The 22,204-nt window shown below is 36.1% G+C and overlaps 1 protein-coding gene and 1 long non-coding RNA gene across 5 annotated transcripts in view; both read right to left on the minus strand.

Moving 5' to 3' along the window:
• Nucleotides 1-22,204, minus strand: part of LOC145266913 (inositol polyphosphate-5-phosphatase A-like) — a 729,402-nt gene that overhangs the window by 614,147 nt on the left and 93,051 nt on the right. The gene's annotated exons all lie outside the window — the stretch shown is intronic.
• Nucleotides 19,916-22,204, minus strand: part of LOC145266912 (uncharacterized) — a 2,656-nt gene continuing 367 nt past the window's right edge. Inside the window, exons 1-2 of the long non-coding RNA XR_013864793.1 lie at nucleotides 21,438-22,204; nucleotides 19,916-20,846 (exon numbers count right to left, since the gene is read on the minus strand). The exon at nucleotides 21,438-22,204 is cut by the window's right edge and continues 367 nt beyond it. This is a non-coding gene — a long non-coding RNA (uncharacterized LOC145266912). The remainder of the gene's footprint in view (nucleotides 20,847-21,437) is intronic.

Raw genomic sequence — 22,204 nt, forward strand, 5'->3', positions numbered from 1 at the left:
TCAAACCTCTAAGAAATTACATCCCCAAGCCAAAGTTACTGTAGAGTTGAATGAAAGAGGAAAGCGCCCCTGTGTGTGTGTGTGTGTGTGTGTGTGTGTGTGTGTGTGTGTGTGTGTGTGTGTGTGTGTGTGTGTGTCGTGCGGTCATACAACTTACCTTCGGATGGGATCTGAGAGAAAGAGAAATTAAAGATGGCAGCCATGGATTTATAAGGTGTAGTCTCGTGAAGTTTCACGAGATCTCATCTTCCACTGCACACGTATGCAAATGGAATGGGGTCAGTTTTATGATAAAATGTCTGTTGGCAGAGGCAGTGGAGAGACGTGTTGGAAGTTGAGAAAGTTGTCAGTGACGAATTCTAGCTGGACTTTTGTGCATTGTACTTGGTTTATTTTGTTTTGTTGTTTACCAGCCCATTTAACATCAGTTAATAACTTCCCTTACTTAATAACAAGTTCTCGCCTTTAGGTATCTGAAGAAAGAAAATGCTAGTTCGTCCCTTTATAGCCATTCCTCTTCCTCTTGAGGTTGGACCGGATGCTTCAAAACATGCTAATACTGCCTCTTTGACGCAGCCTGTGGTCTTAGCAAAAAGTGCCCCCCTGTGAAAATTGTAAAACTGATCCGAAAATGATATTTACTGCATGGAAAACATTTGAAGTTAATCACTAATTAAAAACTAGTCTTTAATGTTCGACTTCAAAAGTAAAAGCAAAATTAAAAATAAGATTATAAGATGGAAGCTAAAACTTGTTTTAGTTACGACATTTCTCATCAGAAGGAAAATGTTGCTACAGACGCGTTATCTTAAAATTGTTCCTAACTGGCTACACTCTTTGCACTTACACTTACGCCAGAATGCTACATTTCGTCAGGAGCAAAAATCTGCCATATTCTGTGGAAGATGTGAGAATAGTTAAAATCCTGCTGTTCTAAAGTAAAACCTAGGTTCCGTAATGCGGCACCCCAGACTCCCATAAAAACAAGTAAACCATTTGAGAGAATAAGTATGAATTTCAAAAAACGCTTACCTTAAAATTTTCACAACCGTTACATACTAACAGTGATTGCCAATTACTCCTGTTTTCCTTTTGCTTCCCAAAGTGCCGATGTTTTAACTCTGAAATCCTAACTATCCTGAAATCCCTAACTAGCCTATTTTCTATATTTTAAAATCGTTTTTTTTTGTACACTCTGATCATGAAGTAGCTTTCGTGTTGGATGAACTAAGGAATTCTTGTTTTATTGAGGCATTGCTACCAGTTGAACAACTGCCTTCAATCCTCAAAGTAATGGACAAGTGGAGAGATATAAAGAAATCATCTGGAAAATGATTAGTTTGACTCTGCAGTCAAGAAATCTTCCTATTACTAATTAGGAGAGATGCAACCCTCCACTAGATCCATTCATTGCTATCCACCTCAACTAACTGTATTCCCCACGAACATCTCTTCAATTTCCAAAGGAAATCACCCACTAGAGATTCGATTCCTACATGGCTAACAAATACTAAATTCGCTCTTTTAAAGTGATATGTACATGAAAGCAAATATGAGTCCCTAGTCAAGACTATTGATGTACTTGAAATTGATCCAAACTATACTCATGTACATTTTAATAATGGACAAGAGACGATTGTATCCCTATGCCACATACTTCCATTGATTCTGTGCTGGAAAACCAACAGCAACAGAATGCACCTCTTGTAATCCAACTCTTCTGATACTCTGCCAAGTGCTTTTGAGAACTCCATCGCTGGTTGTTCAGTTCCTACATTTCCTCACTCTCCCCTCTCAGATAACCATCAAAAGGATTCTTCAGAGGATGCTGATGTACTGAATCTTCAAAGTTCTACTTGAATTTATTGAAGTCTTCAGAATTTAACTGAAAACTATCAAATTTTCTAATTTCTTTTAGCGGAAGCCACTCCTGAGATTCCATTTAACGCTTTCTCCCACGGAAATCATACCGTCTTAGATTTACCTGAGTGGCAGCGAATGTGCTGAATAAGAGAATTCTTTAATCTCTATTTAATCTCTCCAGAAGTAAATAATTTCCCTTGGGCATTCTTTCTTTTCTTTCACCCGTTTTTAAGCATCGTTAATCTACAAAAAGAAATCCCAGTGAAATAAAGCTTTTTCAAGCTTACTCCAATTCTTTACAAATGTATTTGTTTTGATTTTTCAAAAATTTTCCCAAAAGTTCCGTAAATTTTGTCATTGTCTCTCCTTACCCCAAATAATTGAATTCTTCCAAAAATGAAAACTAAAGAAAGCTAAAATGCAGAAGTGGCAAGGTATTTTTTTTTTTTTTTTTAATTAATAAGCCAAAATAAGCCGGGACATTGGATTTGAAAGAGACCATGTTGTAGCCAACTGTGAAGCAGCCATAGAAGAGTAGTTCTTTGAAATTGATTAGCTCCATAAACATAACATGTGGTCGCAGCCGAGATTGAACACTACATGAGCTTGTAGTGTAATTTAAATCTTGTCCATAGCTGAATACTTGATGCTTCCTAGGGCTATCAAGGGTATTTTTCATCATAAGGGCATCACTAGATGGGTTACCTACCACGGCTTAAGAGAGTCCCGTCTACCCTCCAGAAAACGAAAGTCTGTGTCAGTTTCTCAACCTGGTATTTTACCTTGCAGTTCATACAGCGCCTCGCCTTCCCAAACGGTCACTCATCCAGTACTGGTCAGGATCAACGTTGCTTAACTTCGGTGATCTGACGAGAATTAGTGTGCCAACGTGATTGTGCTGTATATAGCTCCAGGTACACTGAGGAGAAAGGAAAATTATTTCCATGGTTGTAATTAGACGAGTGTCTGCTGTGAATGTTGGAAACTAGAGATTGGAACATGATCGAACAGTTCTATAAAAATAATGACAGAGCAGAGAAAGATTAGCAGCCAAACTAGATTTTGGAGTTAGCAGGAAAGAGTGTTTTTAGCAGCATCTCTTCAGATGTGGCAAAAGTACTTCAAGTGCACTGAGAACAATCTTTACATCAGAAGCGCACGTCCTTCATTAATCCCAACACTAATCCTAAATCTGAGATGATGTATTTAAATAACATTCATTTTTAATGACCCAACTACATAGGTTAAAACCTGTTTGGAGACAGGTGTGCCGATTTATTTTCCTCCCCACGAAGCCAACCTTATCTCATCATCATGGTGGTAGGGGTGATGGCAACATGGTAGTGTCAGGACAACTTGGCTAAAATAGAATTTGGTGAAAATCTACGAGTCAGCATCAGGATCCGTTATCCTCTAATAATCTCTGCCTCTGCACGTGGCAAGCAAAAACGTATCAGGTGTTGAACTACAAATCAATAAAGTGAAAGTGACTTTTTTTGTTTTTTGCATTCTCTGTGTATGCAACCATTAAATCTTGCTACTGTATACATCGATTGGGGGGGGGAGAAATTTGCAATATTACAAGTATAATGAATAGCTATGGTCAATGATGAGGACTTCATGTAGGCTAGACAATCACTCCTCAGCCTCCACAACCACGATGAGGATAACAGCATCAGCGAATATCCAGTTATGGCTACTGCTCCTGCTTTCAATAAGACATATACATCCAGTAACTTTGTATATTTTGGGCCAAACCTTCCCAAACTTTGTATGCAGCCACTGAATCTTGCTACTCTAGGTGTCAGGGGTAAAAATCTACAACACTGTAGATTAATGAAAAGCTGAAATAAACAAGGGATAGGGGAACTTCATGCAGACCAGACAATTCTTTATGACCTTTGTGCAAAAGTTGGATTCACTGCTACAACAATGACAGCAGCAAATGTCTTCAAAAATATTTAAAAAATCCAAGTCACCATTGATACACATTCATAGACTGCTTGTATTATATAGATCACCAGTAACAGCCCTCACCTTCGCTGACTTTGTATGCAAATATTCGCTTGGCATAAAAATCTAAAATCTTGACGTTAAACGAATAGCTATGGTCAGTGAGGAGTAGTTTTTTTTTTCAATTCAATTTATTTGGCAAAGAATGCTTCAATAACACACAGGAAAAAGGTGGTTGAAATTTACAGAGAAAATAGACATAGCACCTGTCTAAATTTACCTTGAATTGTTGTGTTGTTGGTACTTTCTAAGGTTCAGGGATTCTGATTGAGAAAGCAGCCCTCCTTCGGTTCAAAATTAAAGGTGAAAAAGTTTCATATAGTGTCCATGGAGTGAATAAAAGGTTCTGAGGAATATTATAATGCGTTTTGATGAGTTTGTCGACTAAAATGAGATCACATAATTATTAACGCTCAATGGAGAAAACGTTAAACTTTTGAGTCGGCTACCATAGGGCAGATCCGATAGACCCAGCCCCATTCAAGTAGCTAGTCTTCAGATGCTGGCTATCATGTATCAGATATGGGAAAGAGGCCTGAATACCATATCAGTGGTCTGACAAGAGAGAGACATAAAGAGGGAGAAATATTTCAGGAGTGAGTTTGCAGAAAGAACGTTGTATGAGGAATAGAGTACTCCTTGCTTTGTTAGTAGCTTAAATGCAATATTTAGATGGCTTCACTGTAGTCAATGTTGAGCATAAAAATTTGAAATATTGGAGTTTAAGGCATAGCTACAGCCAGACGAGACAATCTAAACGTACAATTTACATGAGCTCTGTGCTCTGCTTTGCTCTTCCTTTTCCACCATCACTACCACCACCGCCAAGGAGATGATGGTGACTCAATGGTCAATGATACAGATTGACAACCTGGGTGTGACAAGCTCGGATCCAGATCATTTCACGGAAACACTTTCACATTACGTGGGCCATTCTGTAAGTACTTGATATCCTTCTAGAAAGAATTCTTAATAGAAAGATATTGGGGAACTATTGGGATTTGCAGACTGAAATGGTCACTGTTGCATGATGGGAAATATATATATAAAAAAAAAACATTTTCCCTTAATCAGACAAAATAAGGAGAGATGTTATTTCAAATGAGATTTGATGTCTCACATGCCAAATTTGATTGCACCATTTTTCCGTTCTAAGATCTCATTTAGATCAGATGTGTCAATGCTTATCAGAGCAAATCTAAGGGAATACATTCCCACCCAATTACTTTGCAGTAGGTATCAAGGAACTTGATGCTGCTGCTGCTAAAATTCCCTAAAAATGGGATATGGAGTTATATTTCCGCTTGGAAAACATACCTGGACTTATTTTACGTTCAACTGCAATAATTGAATTGTGATACTTCAAAATTCGTACTTCCTTCTTTTCTTCCTCAGTCTAGAAGGACCTTGTATTTTCCCCGTTCTGGAACATCATACATTGGACAATATTTACCCACCAAGAACTATTGAACCTTTAAGCTTCTACATTAATAGGAAGCACTAAACTACAAAATCTTCATTGGAATTCATTATTGAGATGAGCATTATTTATTCATTTATTTATTGCGGACTATTATCCTCATCTTTTTTTTAGCTGTTGTTTCACAATGTTTCGGCCAACTATTCTTCTGGCCTTCGTCGTGGTGAGATGACAACGACTATGGATGGCAGTAATTGCTGAGAATGCAGTTAGGAGATTAGGAGTTCCTATCCCGTTGTGGTTACCACCTGATGCAGGCCAGAGGAATAGTTGGTTGAAACGTTGTGAAACAACATCTAAGAAATATGAGGATAATAGTCCGCAATAAATAAATTAATAAATACTCATCTCGATAATGAATTCCAATTAAGTAATATATATACCATTCGTACGGACCCGACCATAGAAGATCATATAATGAATAATTGTGGATTTATAAGACCAAAAAATCCAACCTTGATCGTCCTTTGGGGCCCGAGGCAGAGTGGATAGAGACGTTGAATTTCTACGGTTCCTGATGAGAATTGTGTGAAGATGGCTATTTCAATCCTATCCAATGTCGGCCAGAGGATTACTTAGCCAAAACGTGGCGAGACGACAACAACTATGGATGGCAGTGATTGCTGAGAATGCAGCTAGGAGATTCAGAGTTCCTATACAGCCGTGGTTACCAACTGACGAAGGCCAGAGGAATAGTTGGCCGAAATGCGAAACAACAACTAAGAAAGCTGAGAATAATAGTCTGCAATAAATAAAATTAATATACAAAATCTTCAACTAGTCACTGTTGAAGAAAGAACTATTTGTGGCCCCTAACAGATCTGGAATTTTGTGCAAATGTTTTTGCAAAATACAGAACTTGAATTATACGACTGTCAAGGTATTTTGGTTTGTGAATTTTCGACCTTTTAAGATTATTTTAGCTATGCTAAAAAACAAAAAAAAAAAAAAAAACAACAAAAAAAACGGAAGTGGCGATGACGTCAAAATAGTAAGAGTTTTTTTATTTGATTCATCTTAAAAAATATCTTAAACACAAAAACTCCTTGTTTGTCACCGAAGTAGATCGCGTTTATGCGAATAGCGACCGGAGTACCCACCCCAAAGCTTGACCTAAATAAATAAATAAAAAAAAATGAAATAAAAAACATACAGCGATTCGTTCATCTCAGTGTGAATTCAAAGCAGCAATTATTAGGTGCATAGATTTTTGTCTGCATAGAATGAAATAGAAGGAATTTAATTAAATCCGTGCGCACTGTTAAATAGTTCCTATTTATTAGCTTCCCCGCGAGGGCAGAGTTAAATATAAGATCGATTTTTAATGCAGGGGAAATCAGGGTCCTCAAAAAGGAGCACTAAATTAGTTAAAAAAAAAAAAAATGAAAATTGCCGGTACTTTTTTTTTCTTTCTTTCTTTTTTAGGAGGGGATCATTACGATGTTTGTAATAATAAAAAAAATACTTAGTTTAGTCTGCTGAAAAAATAGATAGATAGATAGATAGATAGATAGATAGATAGATAGATAGATAGAGACATACAGGCAGGGAGGCAGACAGACAAACAAAGAAACAAAAATGGTGGAAACAATCAAAGCAAGGACAGCGGCCATGTTGCTTTTTACATTTTATGGAGTGGAAACGTGACTGGGTGCTTAAAGTTGGAATGTTCTGATCACGGAGACTTGGTTTCGATCCCACCCACCAGATCACTAAGCGTTTTTTCATCTTTTAATGGTTGATAAATTGGGACAAGTTTAATTACTGGCATCAAATCAACTTTGCACATGGGAAAGGAATGGCGATGTCTACATTGACTGAAACTAAATTTTATTACATATCCTGTAACTGAAGCTATCTAAATTTTATTACATATTCTGTGACTGAAGCTATCTAAATTTTATTACATATCCTGTGACTGAAGCTATCTAAATTTTATTACATATCCTGTGACTGAAGCTATCTAAATTTTATTACATATCCTGTGACTGAAGCTATCTAAATTTTATTACATATCCTGTAACTGAAGCTATCTAAATTTTATTACATATCCTGTAACTGAAGCTATCTAAATTTTATTACATATCCTGTGACTGAAGCTATCTAAATTTTATTACATATCCTGTGACTGAAGCTATCTAAATTTTATTACATATCCTGTAACTGAAGCTATCTAAATCTTATTACATATCCTGTAACTGAAGCTATCTAAATTTTATTACATATTCTGTGACTGAAGCTATCTAAATTTTATTACATATCCTGTGACTGAAGCTATCTAAATTTTATTACATATCCTGTGACTGAAGCTATCTAAATTTTATTACATACCATGTGACTGAAGCTATCTAAATTTTATTACATATCCTGTGACTGAAGCTATCTAAATTTTATTACATATCCTGTAACTGAAGCTATCTAAATTTTATTACATATTCTGTGACTGAAGCTATCTAAATTTTATTACATATCCTGTGACTGAAGCTATCTAAATTTTATTACATATCCTGTGACTGAAGCTATCTAAATTTTATTACATATCCTGTGACTGAAGCTATCTAAATTTTATTACATATCCTGTGATTGAAGCTATCTAAATTTTATTACATATCCTGTGACTGAAGCTATCTAAATTTTATTACATATCCTGTGACTGAAGCTATCTAAATTTTATTACATATCCTGTAACTGAAGCTATCTAAATTTTATTACATATCCTGTGACTGAAGCTATCAAAATTTTATTACATACCATGTGACTAAAGCTATCTAAATTTTATTACATATCCTGTAACTGAAGCTATCTAAATTTTATTACATATCCTGTAACTGAAGCTATCTAAATTTTATTACATACCATGTGACTAAAGCTATCTAAATTTTATTACATATCATGTAACTGAAGCTATCTAAATTTTATTACATATCCTGTGACTGAAGCTATCTAAATTTTATTACATATTCTGTGACTGAAGCTATCTAAATTTTATTACATATCCTGTAACTGAAGCTATCTAAATTTTATTACATATTCTGTGACTGAAGCTATCTAAATTTTATTACATATCCTGTGACTGAAGCTATCTAAATTTTATTACATATCCTGTGACTGAAGCTATCTAAATTGTATTACATATTCTGTGACTGAAGCTATCTAAATTTTATTACATATTCTGTGACTGAAGCTATCTAAATTTTATTACATATCCTGTGACTGAAGCTATCTAAATTTTATTACATATCCTGTGACTGAAGCTATCTAAATTTTATTACATATCCTGTGACTGAAGCTATCTAAATTTTATTACATACCATGTGACTAAAGCTATCTAAATTTTATTACATATCCTGTGACTGAAGCTATCTAAATTTTATTACATATCCTGTGACTGAAGCTATCTAAATTTTATTACATATCCTGTAACTGAAGCTATCTAAATTTTATTACATATCCTGTGACTGAAGCTATCTAAATTTTATTACATATCCTGTGACTGAAGCTATCTAAATTTTATTACATATCCTGTGACTGAAGCTATCTAAATTTTATTGCATATCCTGTGACTGAAGCTATCTAAATTTTATTACATACCATGTGACTGAAGCTATCTAAATTTTATTACATACCATGTGACTGAAGCTATCTAAATTTTATTACATATCATGTGACACTAACAGTTTTGTGTTTTGTTTTTAACAATTTTTTTCAGTATAATCTGTCTTCAGTGTAGTAAGTTTTAAATCCCTGAGCACTTGCTCGAGTCGAATCTCTTTTTCAGTAAAATCTTCTTTAGATTAAACTAGTAGGAATATCTGGTATTGCCCAGAAGAATTAATAGTGGCCGTTCGTCTGTCCCTCTATGTGTCTGTGACCATGCATCTCTCTCTCTCTCTCTCTCTCTCTCTCTCTCTCTCTCTCTCTCTCTCTCTCTCTCTCAATCTGTGTCTGTCTGTTTCCATCCGACTATGTTCATCTGTCTGTGACCACTTATCTTTCTCTCTGTCTTATTAAAACTTCTATGTCTACCTCTCTCTATCTTTCTCTCCATTTCTATCTCCCGTTTTCCCTTCTCTCTTTCCAAACTCTCTTTTTCTCCATTATCCAGCTTACTCTTCTCTAACTTTTCTGTTTCCCCCTTCTCAACTCTGTCTTTCTCCTCTGCCCAGCCCACTCCTCTCTAGCTGGACATTCGCACACACAGGCAACTCATTTATAGCACAGATTTTTAGAGGAATGAGTTGACATTTTCTTTTATAATAAGTACATAATACCACTGAAAAACTGCAACCACTAACAAAACCCGGACCAGTTGACTTCCAGAAAATGAATGGGTTTTTTTTTTCTTCTAGATTTTAGATATTCATCCACTATTAAAGAATATACAAACTTTGTGGGTGTTTGTTTTGTAGTTTTTTTTTTGTTGTTTTAGCTGGACATACAAAGATAACTGAGATTTATACAAGATTAGTGATTCTCAACCGGGGTCCACAGAACCCTAAGAGTCCATGTGATATTGCTGTAGATCCACAGGCAAAACATGTTCTTATGTCCAATAGCTATGAAGGGGTCAATCAAGAAATAAAAAAAAAAGAAAAGGGGTCCATAATTAAAAAAGGTTGAGAACCACTTACATAATGGTAATAAGATGTACGCCAACTGCAACGAGTGGGTAGAGGTCATGTTGTTTTGATAATTTCAAGAGTGGGATAAAAATGGCAATATAAACATATATCCATGAAAAGCTAGTCACATTTTTTTAAACATTTTTTCGGATTTGAATATACCAATTTTGTGAGTGTTTTATTTTGTAGTTTGTAGAAATTTGAAAGCTAAACAAATGGAATTATTTGAAACATTTCATGCTTTTTTGTAATGCCATCCTGAAGCTTGTCAGGAAAATTAATTTTGAAACATACACATTTCAGGTGAAAACATTATTATGTACTAATGTGATATGTCGAAGTTAGTATAAATTAAAAAAATTACGAAAAATAATTCAGTAAAAAGCTAGTTACAATTAAAAGTAAAATAGATTGAGTTTATCTATTTATAGTTTTATCTGTTTTCCGATGAAAAGTTCTCAAAATCCAAGGGAGGTAACTGCAATCGATCAATTTGACAATCCACCATTTCAAAATACAAAATGTTGGATTGTTATTGTGGATGACTTTTTTTTGTAAAAACTGGATCTAGCACATTTTTTCACTGAATCATTTTTCATGATTTTTTTCAAATTTATACTAATTTTGACACAACATGTAAGTATGTAATAATGTTTTCACCTCAAATTAATTTATGTCAAAATCAACTATTCTGCACAAGCATCTTCATCCGTTTGTGATGTCACTTACTTTGGATGGAGACAAAGATATCGAGTACTAAATAAATAAGATAGATTTATGTAACTGTAATCTACGGTTCTTGTGCACTTTGTGAAGCGACCATCAGATAGGACAGCTGAAAGTGCTTGTGCAGATTGGTTATCTTTTAAACCAACGCATTTCAGGTGAAAACATTACATACTTACCTGTCAGGGCAAAACAACAAATGTCTTAATGAATCTTGCTTTCCGGGCTGTTGGAAAACTGCTTCTGTGGTACCAGTATTCAAGAATTCTGGCGAAAGAACTGACCCATTAAATTATCGCCCTATTAGCCTCCTCCCACTTTTTGCCAAAATATTTGAGACCTTAATTAACCATGCTCTAGTCCAGCACCTTACAGATGCTAAACTTCTGACCGACCAAAATATGGATTTAGACAAGCCCGTACCACAGCAGACATCCTCACTGTAATCTCTGAACGCATATACCATTCACTGGACAAAGTGGGAGAGGGCAAAGCGGTAGCTCTAGATATATCTAAGGCTTTTGACAGGGTATGGCATGAGGGTCTCCTCAGGAAGATTAGATCATACGGTATCACTGGTAGAATACTTAACATAATTAAATCCTTCTTAGATAAGAGAAAAATCCAGGTTGTCCTCGACGGTCGTACATCTAAAAAATATGATATAAATGCGGGAGTGCCCCAGGGATCTATCCTTGGACCTCTACTGTTCCTGATATTCATAAATGACCTCCCCGACAAAATTGCCTCTGAGATGGGTATATATGCTGATGACACCACACTCTATAGCAGGCATGACAGGAAAACAAATGAATATATATCTAAAGTAATTGCAGAAACACTAGAGGATGACCTCCAATCAGTAGTGGAATGGGGACAAAAATGGATGGTCACGTTCAATGCTGCCAAGACTAAACTGGTTTCATTCAATAATTACAAGAAACCTTCTCTACCACCTATAGCAATGGCCAACGACTCTTTATCTGAGAGTACGTCTTTCAAGCTCCTTGGCCTAACGTTCACAGGAAACATGAGTTGGAACAATTACATCGAGGGCATTGCCAGGGTCGCTGCAAGGAAGGTGGGCTCTCTCTACCGTGCTAGAAAACTACTAACACCCAAAAGTATCCTGTACCTCTATAAGGCAACCATTCGCCCATGTATGGAGTATTGCTGTCATATTTGGGCTGGTGCATCAGCTACTAGTCTCTCGCTCCTTGACAGGGTTCAAAAGAGAGTCGCAAATCTGATAGGGCCTAAATTGGCATCTAAGCTTCAGCCTCTGTCCCATCGACGAAACGTTGCATCCCTCTGCCTGTTCTACAAGTATTTTAATGGTGAATGCTCTGATGAACTGCAAGCACTTGTGCCCCCACGATGTGAACACCCTCGACAGACCCAACAAGCTGCAAAATCCCACCCCCACACTGTAGAGATCCCTAGATGTAAAAGATCTTTCTACTCCAGTAGTTTCTTCCCCAGAACCGCTAGACTTTGGAATTCCATTCCAGGTCACTGCTTCCCCAACTGTACTGACATGCAGAAGTTCAAGTGCAACGTGAACAAACATCTTGCTGCCCAAATCCCTACATAGTACCCCAGTAGTTGTTTCCCCTGATAGTAGCCCCCTACACCAAAGTGACAATGTGCCTTGTTTGGGGTGAAAATGTAATAAAAAAAAAATTAAAAAATAAATAAATTCCAAACATTAAAAAAAAATCATCCAATAGATGTTTGATATATATTTAACAAAAAAAAAAATCACTTACAATTCCATTCTGTTAAAAAATGGTGGACCTTTAATTTAATCAAGAGAGATAAGTCAGTTTGTCGCACAGAATCGGTTGCATAACTCTTCCACTTTAAAACATATGATAAAACTACATAATTCGATAATTACAAGTAAAAATAGAATTTATTTTTCTACTGGATCAATTTCCATAATTCTTGGAATTCACGCTAATTTCTACCACACATAAGTACCGTATATTTTGGCGTATAAAGCGACCTTCAGATAAGACGAGGTACAAAACTGGAGCAAATTTTAATACATTTATCATCTATCGGTTGTGTAAGACGACTGCTAAACCACGAAACCATGTTTGTTTTAGCCTAGGCTAGAAATTGCAACACTTGTTATCTTATGAAATATTGGTTTTTAAAGATGATTTTTTTAACTTTAAGGGTCGCCTTATATGCCGAAATATACGGTATGTAATAATATTTTCATCTGAAATGCGTTTGTTTAAAAGAACACTAACCTACACAAAAAAAAAATAAATAAAAAATTGAAAGCCAAATAAATAATGAAATTTTTTTTTTTAAAGATGTCATCCATCTGTGACGTCACCTATTATGCATGGAGACAAACAAGCAAATAGATAAATCCCATAGTAGTATAGAGTTAGATAACATAACTTTGCTGTAACGATAAACAACGGTTCTTGTGCACTTTCTGAGGCGACTATCAAACAGGACAGCTTAAAATTACTCTTCAGTCTTCTTTAGATAAGTAAAATATAAGTAAAATAAAAGTACATAAAATCTGCCAAGAGCAATTCCCTTAAGTGAAGTCTTGGACGATAAACAAGAGAGAGCAAAAGAATAGAAAAAGTTTGGCGAAGAAGACGAAATTCTACTGAGGCCAGCTTTGCTTTCAACATCACAAATTAATTTCGCATTCCAAACACCGAATTATCCCTTCATGTTTGTTTTTTTACAGGGCCTCATATTGAGATGATTTTTGGTGCAAGTCCACAATTTAATCTAAAAAAAAAAAAAAAAATTTTTTTTTAATACAGAAAAATCGTTGATATATGTACCCGTCACGAAACAAAGATGTCATATTCCAAAAAATCACGTCAATTGATCAAGAAATTTTATTTTTCACTAAGAGAATCAAATTCTATGAATAAGCAAAAAGGGACTGTCTCGCGACGCCATCTTGGATAAAAGGAGGGTAGATAAGTCCACAATATTTCAAACTTGCGAAACCAGCTCTGTAATGCCAACGATTTCCTAGAGAGCACATACAGCACCTGGAATTCTCAAATGGTCACCCGTTTAAGTACTGACCAGGTTCAATTTTGGTGATCTAACGGGGGACCGGTGTGCCAACACAATTGTGCCATACATATTTCACTGTAATTGGTGCACTAAGATAAAAGAAATTATTATTTCCACTTAGCATATTACATTACTCTCCCATAAAAAAAAATTGAGTTCTCTAGAGTTCCAGGATCATATATTTATTAAAAAAAAATGTTTTAAATGACAAAAAAAAAAAAAAAAAAAAAAAAAAGTAAGTTTGTCCACGTTTAGTAGTAAGAAGTTGGAAGTGACGAACACACACACACACACACTAAAATTAGAAGAAGAGGAAGCAGATTCTTTACAAAACATTGGCAACATTACAAATATTACTTTAGATTTTAAAGACAAGTCAGAATAGGTTAATGTTTCAAACATTATTCTGATTTTGTTTCTTTAATTTTGGGGTTTTATTAAGCCAGACGGCTTGCTCTCGCTTTTAATTTTTGAAAACAGAATTTGAAATCGTTAATGAACATTCTATACATGATGAAAAAAAAAACAAAAAAAAAAAAAAACGGAAGAAAAACTGGTGTTGGTTATAATGAGCGTAGCTATGATGCTAAATCAAGGTCACGGGCTTTTTGCATTCTTGTCCAAAGCTTTAAATAATTTGGAACAAAACCACATCCAAGTGTAGAAATTAGCTAACGTGTTCACCGAAGCGTTCGAGGAATGAAATTACTGAAGTTAAGTTAATTGCAGAAACTCAACTGTCTGACCAATTTAACTACAAATAAGCTGAAAAGTACACTAGAAAGTCGGTTTATAAGAAAGCTGGAATATTCCTTTATGCTCAGATGAGCAAACCCATTTAAGGAGAGTAGAGATTGGAGTTTACTTTAGTCTCTTAACACTCGCTTTTCTTATTGCTTCTTTAATCCTCACATTCCATAAACAATGTTTCTTACAAAAAGGGATGAATTGCTGTTTTATGGGTCAAAATTTATTCATCTCACACTTATCATTGGCTAATTTTTTACTTTGAAGTAGTATTTTTAGCTCCTTACACCAAGTGGCTTCATACTTTGTCTGAAGCAATTTTTCATTTTAAAAAAGATTGGCTCATAGCCCATGAGTTACTAATCTAATATGAAAATTCTTGCAAGAGACTCACAGCGCAGTGGATAGAGTTTTGGGTAAAATTTAGTTGTAAAAATTACTCTTCTGGTAGTCAGTGTGGGTGACACCGAAAATACAATTGCGAATTATTTACTGTCACGTCTTTAGAAATAAGATTATGCTTCCCCCATGGATAAAATGGTTCCGTTTTAAATTCTGTGAAGATTCCTGAGTTCAACAAGATACACGTGAAGAAGGTCGGAGGTTACATCGACCGGAACGTTTGCAAGATGAGAACAGTAGTCCAAAGAATCTAAATAACATGAATAATCAACCCTCACCTCAAACATTTAGAACTTCAGCAATACTGACAAATAAAGTATAGAAGCCTTTTAAGGTAAGTGTCAATTAAAGTCTATCTTCCTTCCACCCTGACCTTAAACTATATCCGATGGTGAGGCCCCAGCTTGCGGGCTTCGGGGAGTGTGGAGCTACCCTTTAATTGCTATGCTCCCAGGTCCACTCTGACCCGGAGTGGTAGTACCTGTTCGGGTCCCAACTATGGGTTAAATAGAAACTGACTTGAAAACAACAAATATATTCTATTAAAAAATTTTTCTTCAAAATCTTTGGATTCGGCATTAAATAATCCAAAAAGGGTTGATATGCCGTAAAACAAAAACAACCAGCCAATCCTTCCACCCTAGCACACGACTGCAATGGTCTCTGGCTTTGGCTGGTTGCAAGAGTAATGCCTGCAGTTTGTTGTGTCTTATTGAGTTCAGTGTTCAATTGTTTCAACATTTTTTTTATTCTTATGAACCTCAAACAATGCACATTGCCACTCGGATGTAAGGTGTTACTGTTTGGGACCATAACTACAGGCACACTATCTAAGCGAGATGCTTGTTCACATTACATTTAAATTTTTGCATGTTAGTGAAGTCAAAGAATGCAGAAAACAGAATGAATTCCAAGGTCTGGCAGCAAGAGAAGAAACTATTAGAGTGGAGAACTTCAGCATCCACGGATCTCTACAGTGAAGGGGTGAGATTTTGCTGCTTGTCAGGTTATTCAGAAATATGTATGTTGAGGGGAGTTCGTCAGAGCACGTTCCATTAAATTACTTGCAAAACAGGCACAGAGATGCACCATTGCTGCAATAGTCCGAGGGTTGGAGCTTGGTTAACAGTGCGGAACCTAGTAGATTAGGGACTTTTTTTTTTGGGGGGGGGGACCCTGGCTAAGAGGGAGAGACTAGTGATACATGCACCAGCTCAAATGTATGACAATACCCTGTGCATGAGTGAATGGTGGCTTTGGAGAGATACAGCATATTCGCAGACACTTTTGAATTATACAAAATATAATCTATATATAAAAGTGAAATTTTCTGTCTGGCTGTGTATGTGTGTCTATGTGTGTACATTTCTCTACCAAATTACTCTGTCAATTTTCAGTCCACAGACTCGAGATTTGACATAAGGGGTATTGAGATTTAGAAAAATCTTTAATCGATTTTCGCCCAGAAATTTGGCTGTCAAGGGGTCAAAGTTCAACAATTTGACCATTGAAAACTCTACCAAACTTCTCCGACAATTTGGGGTCTAAACACTTGAAATTTTAGATATAGGTTCCTTGGACATAGATCTAACTTAATAACTTGATTTGAGCCCAACACAATAAATGTTAAGGGGTCATAATAGGGATCAAAGTTTAAAAAATTGACCGTTTTTTTTTTTTGTTTTGTTTTGCTCAACATACACCTTCAAACACCCAGGCAACGCCGGGCTGAAATGCTAGTATATATATATATTAGTAGTTTTAGTAGTTCAGCCCGGCTCTGCTCGGGCACTATGTACTATTCATAACTTTATGTGCATATGTATATATATAAATATATATTAAAAAGTTTGACTCGTCCAGGTAACCTACATCTAAAATTTCAAATGTTTAGATCCGAATTGGACATGGATCAAACTTTTTAATTTGATTTGAGCCCAAAGCAATAAATGTTAAAGAGTTAAAATTAGGGTCAAATTTAATTTTTAAAAATTGACCTCTTCGGTCTCTACCAAATTACTCAGTCAATTTTTGGTCTAAACATTTGAAATTTTACATAAGTTTATTCAGACATAGGGCAAGCTTTTTAATCGGTTTTTGGCCGAAAATTTGGCTGGCAAGGGGTCGAAGTTCAAAAGATTTTACCTTTGCAGTCTCTAGCAGTCCATTAAGCCAATTTTAAGTCTAAACATTTGAAATTTTACATAAAGGGCATTCAGACATGCAGCAAGCTTTTTAATCAATAGGGGGAAATTTGGCTGCCAAGAGGTCAAAGTTGAAAGAGTTGATCTTTGCAGACTCTATAAAACTCCTCCGCTAATTTGGGGTCTAAACACTTGAAATTTAAGATGTAGGTTACCTGGACATGAATCAAACTTTTTTGATATATATATATATATATGCACATAAAGTTATGAACAGTACAGAGGACCTGAGCAAAGCCGGGTTGAAATAAAAGAACACCAGAAAACCGCCTTATAATGAAGCTGGAATGTTCCATTTTTGTTTTTTTTTTAAGTGTGGGAGAATTTAAAAACTAGTTGGGATTTTATCTATGTTACTTCACTATGTTCTTATATATATATATATACCTTACTAAGTTCTCACCTGTGTTACATCCTTCGTCCAGGTTTAAATGCACAGCAGTAACTTTAACTCCAGCATACAGACTTAGGGTTAGTGCGTGTACCTGGCTTAGAGAAGGGTAAAGGACTTTACCACCATGGACGGCTACTCAGCTGGTTCCCAATCCGGTTGAGTGCAAGCAAATTTAATCTTCTATCGAATTTTCCAGAGTCTCTAATCAAAACAGTGAGAAGCGAGCATGCAAAAAAAAAAAAAAATTCAATATGAAATAATGAGGAGGTCGGAAGCAGAAATATAGTTTATGTATTCTTTTTTATATGGATTTTATTTATCTTCTTTTATGTATAAAAACAAACAAACAAAATAACCCAGGATTGAAAGTGGCAAAAGAAAAGAGTCCATTGATGACGGAGAAGAGAGAACGGTCGCCATTAATTCCAGAGGAAGGCGGGGGGATTAGTTCCGAGATGGAGTCAACAGTTCGTTTAACGGCCCCGCCACACGGTAAATTCCGGTCGAGTATCTCGCATATTGCGACAACACAATTAGCCGTGAAAACAAAAACATTCCCTTCCCTCGCCGAAACACAAACCCAAACTGACTCTTTCTTTCTTTTTCCCCCCTCCCCGCTTCTTGGCTGCTGTCATTTCCGTTCTGTCATAGATTAACATCCACTGTTTGACTTGCATCCACCCTGGGGTCTCAGTTTTCTTCCCCCAGCCTTTGGACCATGACACCAGTGCACCCATCTACCTCTGCCAGGTTCCCATCTCCACATCATTTAGCATTACTAGGTTCGTATCTACCTCACTATGTTCTTAGGTGAATAGCTATTTACCTCATCACACCCCTAACTATGTACCTATATATAGCACCATGTTCTCAGCTTTCTACCCAGCTACCTCACTATGTTCTTAGGTGAATAGCTATTTACCTCATCACACCCCTAACTATGTACCTATATATAGCACCATGTTCTCAGCTTTCTACCCAGCTACCTCACTATGTTCTTATCTATACATCTAACTACCTCACTATTCACGTAGCTATGTATCTATTCACTTCGCCATTTTCTTAGTTATGTATTTATCTACTTCACTATGTAACTATCTACCTCAATATGAACCTTGCTATATAACTATATGCCTTACCATGTACCTATCTACCTTGCTAAACATTTACCCATGTACCTAACTACTTCACCATGTTCTTAGTTACGTACCTTACTAAGCACATAGCTATATACTCTTCTACCTCGTTATGTTCTTAAGTAGTTAGTTATACCCAAATATGTTCTTACTTACCTCGGTATGAATTCATCTGCAACAGTCACCAAATATCCACCTCTCTCCTCTCTCCTTCTCCTTTTTATCTAAGGCAGATTTTTTATTGTACAGGTCTTTTAACCGAAAACACATGGCCCTACCTACGGATAAGAACCCTAAAAAAAGCTTTACAGCAAACTAGTGGAACCGAGACGAAAATTACACGCTTAATTAAAGTCAATAATACGTTCTAATTTATATTACATGTTTCGGACTCTTGGTCTGACAACCTAATCTGGTAGAACTAGATGCATAACAGGTGTTATCACTCCAAGCCAACGTGGACCTGGGAGCAATGGTAACTAAGAGGCAACTCCACATTCACCACAACCCCCAAATAGGGTTTTACCATGGATGTCTTTTAAGGCTATAACTCAAGACCGTTTTAACTTGAACAGGAAATAACATTCTTACTTCAAAGCACGAAAATAATATTTTCTCCGTGTATTTTAAGAATTTAGGACAAGGATTCATTCTTTTATCATACTTTGTATGGGTCCTAAAATGTCTGCTGCTACCAGATCAGGCTTTCTGAAGATATTGGCTTCCTGAGACAAAATGCACCAAACATTGATGCTTTTTGCTTTTCTACTTCGTTTTGCAAAACTTAATTATGTTCTTCAAAACAAAAAAAAAAAAAAAACTCATCTCCCCCCCCCTTTTCCTTCTTCCCATTTCCCTTTCTATTTCCCCACTTCCTGACTGTTTTCTTAACTTAAAATGTACCAAACATCAATACTGTAACCCTTTTCCCTCTCCCATTGCAAAACTCATGCACGTTCTGCAGGACAGGGAACAAAAACGGTAAAATCCACTCTAAAACAACCAAACCAAACACTACAAACTACTGAGTGAAGATACAAAGAGCTTGAAGAATAAAAACCTTCCACAAAATAACTGGATGCAACATGAATACTGTTTCCAAAATAACTGGATTCGGCATTAAATAACCCGAAAAGGGTTGATATGCCGTAAAACAACCAAACCAAACCTAAAATGTATACTAGTATCCGGTTTTTAGCAATCCTAAGTGTTATCTCTCAGGCCTTCTGTCTTTGAGGGGGGGGGGTAAGTCTTTTTGCTTATTTTTAATTTTTTTTTTTTTTAGGAAATCGCTCTAGACATAGCTTGAAGCTACTTAATGCCAGGAACTAAAAAAAATAAATAAAAATGAAATACGACTTCAAGGTAAAAACATAAATGTTATGTGAATAGGCTGATAAAAAAACCCCAGAAATTCTTCCTCCTTTGTCAGAAACATTTGTGAGAACTAAAAAACAAAATAAAGAAAAACGAGTTATGAGGCTGCTGAAAGTAAACCCAAGGGCTACTTTTTATAATAATTATTAGCTTATTAGTAAGCGCCTGAGGTCCCCTTACCGAGTAATATCAACAAGACTACTCAGATATTTTCTTTGTAGAGCAGAGTGCACTTCATTTAGTGAGGTAGCTTTTAAAAACCACACTTTTTGCCTAACTTTCTACAGAGGAGATATATAAACATACATAAGGTCTCGATTTTCCTATCCAATCGAGTTACGCAAAACTTCTAGCAGTCCATGTGTGTGACCATGTGGTACCTCACTTGATAACATTGCCACCCACCTGAACGTATTTCAAACGGATTTCTTCTCCTTCGTCTTCTCTTCTGGCTGTGTCGTCGTCTCTCACATTGGCGGCTGGCAGGGAAGGGAGAGGGAGGAAGGACGCACGTGTTCACAAGTAAAATAAAGCACTGTTTCATGAATTTTTGAGACGAGGATTGATTGTTCGTATTATTTGGATTCTTCAGACCACTGTTCTCATTCCAAGTGCTATTTTCACAACGTTTCAATCGATGTAACTTCCGACCTTTTTCAGGTGCATCTTGTCAAACTTGGGAATCTGCACGGAATTTCAACCGAACCATTTATTTAATCCACAGTGATAGCATGCTCTCGTTCTGTCATCAATGACTGCAGAAGTCTTAATTACTTCAAAAGTGCATTATTATTATCACCTGCACTCAGGATTAAACTTCCAAAAGAGTTTAACTTTCAAGGATGGAATACTGTTGCCATATCTGGGCAGGAGCTGCTAAAAACAGCCTATCCTGCCTTGACAGAATAGAAAATAGACTTCGTGGCTTAGTGGGGGATGCCCTTTTCTCTACCCTGCAACCTCTCTCCCACAGAAGAGACGTTGCAAGCCTGTCCTTGTTTTATCGTTATTTCCATGGCAGATGCTCGTCTGAACTCCAATCTCTGGTCCCCCCTCGCCAATCTTTCACGAAAAACACCCGTCTAGCCGAATCCACTGTGAAAAATTTCCCCCACACTATATCTGTGCCTAAATCAAAACGCAGATTCCATGAACAAAGCTTCTTTCTTAGAACTGCACGCCTGTGGAACTCTGTTCCGTCTGCCTGCTTCCCTCCGGACTACAACTTGGTTGTCTTCAAGTCCAATGTTAACAAATTCCTAATGAACCGCCCCCTTAAGTAAACATATCAGCAAATCTCCTCACTAACGTAATGTACTTGCAATAACCCTTATCCCTGAGTGGCTTCCGGGCCTTGATAAGTGGTGATCACTGTGTAAAAAAAAAAAAAAAAAAAAAAAAAAAAACTTTAAAACTGAATTTTACCAAACACTATCCATAATGCCATGGGTCCTTGGCAGACAATTCTAGTATGAATTTTAGAAGCCTTAAAACTATTTTGATTTTTGATTGTATTTTGATGTAGAGAAACATTGATTAACAATCCTATTTTTGCTTTCTTTTGTGTTCCTTTGTGAAGATCTTCCTATACCTTTGTTTTGCTGATAGACTAATTTTTTTTTTTCTTTTTTATTTACTTCCTAAAACTTAGGAAGGGGAGAGTCAACGCCAATGGTATCACATGTGAAACGTTTTGATTTTTTTTAATCTATGTAACTAAAACAGTAAATGTATGTCCGTGTGTAAATATTTAACCGATAAACTCTTAAAGTAGTGGTCACATAACACTGAAATTAACAAGAAATAGTAGCCATACACCAAAGGTGATTTATAACGAGTAAAATCTTTGTTTGGATGGATGAATAACGTGTACGGAAATATATCTGCAAGTTGAAATGCAAAATGTCCATTTCAACTTGCCAACATTTTTATTAGTTTGCGCATGCGTAAACTAATCATAGCTAAATGTGGCTAAAGTTAATAGCTTTCTTATCTATCTGTCGGGTTACCTCAAACGGTAGCGAACACAGCTGGAACGTTAAATGTTTTGGCTTTGATTCTAGCACCCAAGTCATTTTTCCTTTTTTTAAACTTTTGAAATCAGTACTAATAGAGAATTGGCTCTGTAATAATAAATACGAAATCTGCATGAATTAAAATATATTTAAGCGTAT

This window comes from Euprymna scolopes, chromosome 42 (genome assembly GCF_053919585.1).
Source record: "Euprymna scolopes isolate OS-2025 chromosome 42, ASM5391958v1, whole genome shotgun sequence".
Lineage (NCBI taxonomy): Eukaryota > Metazoa > Mollusca > Cephalopoda > Sepiida > Sepiolidae > Euprymna > Euprymna scolopes.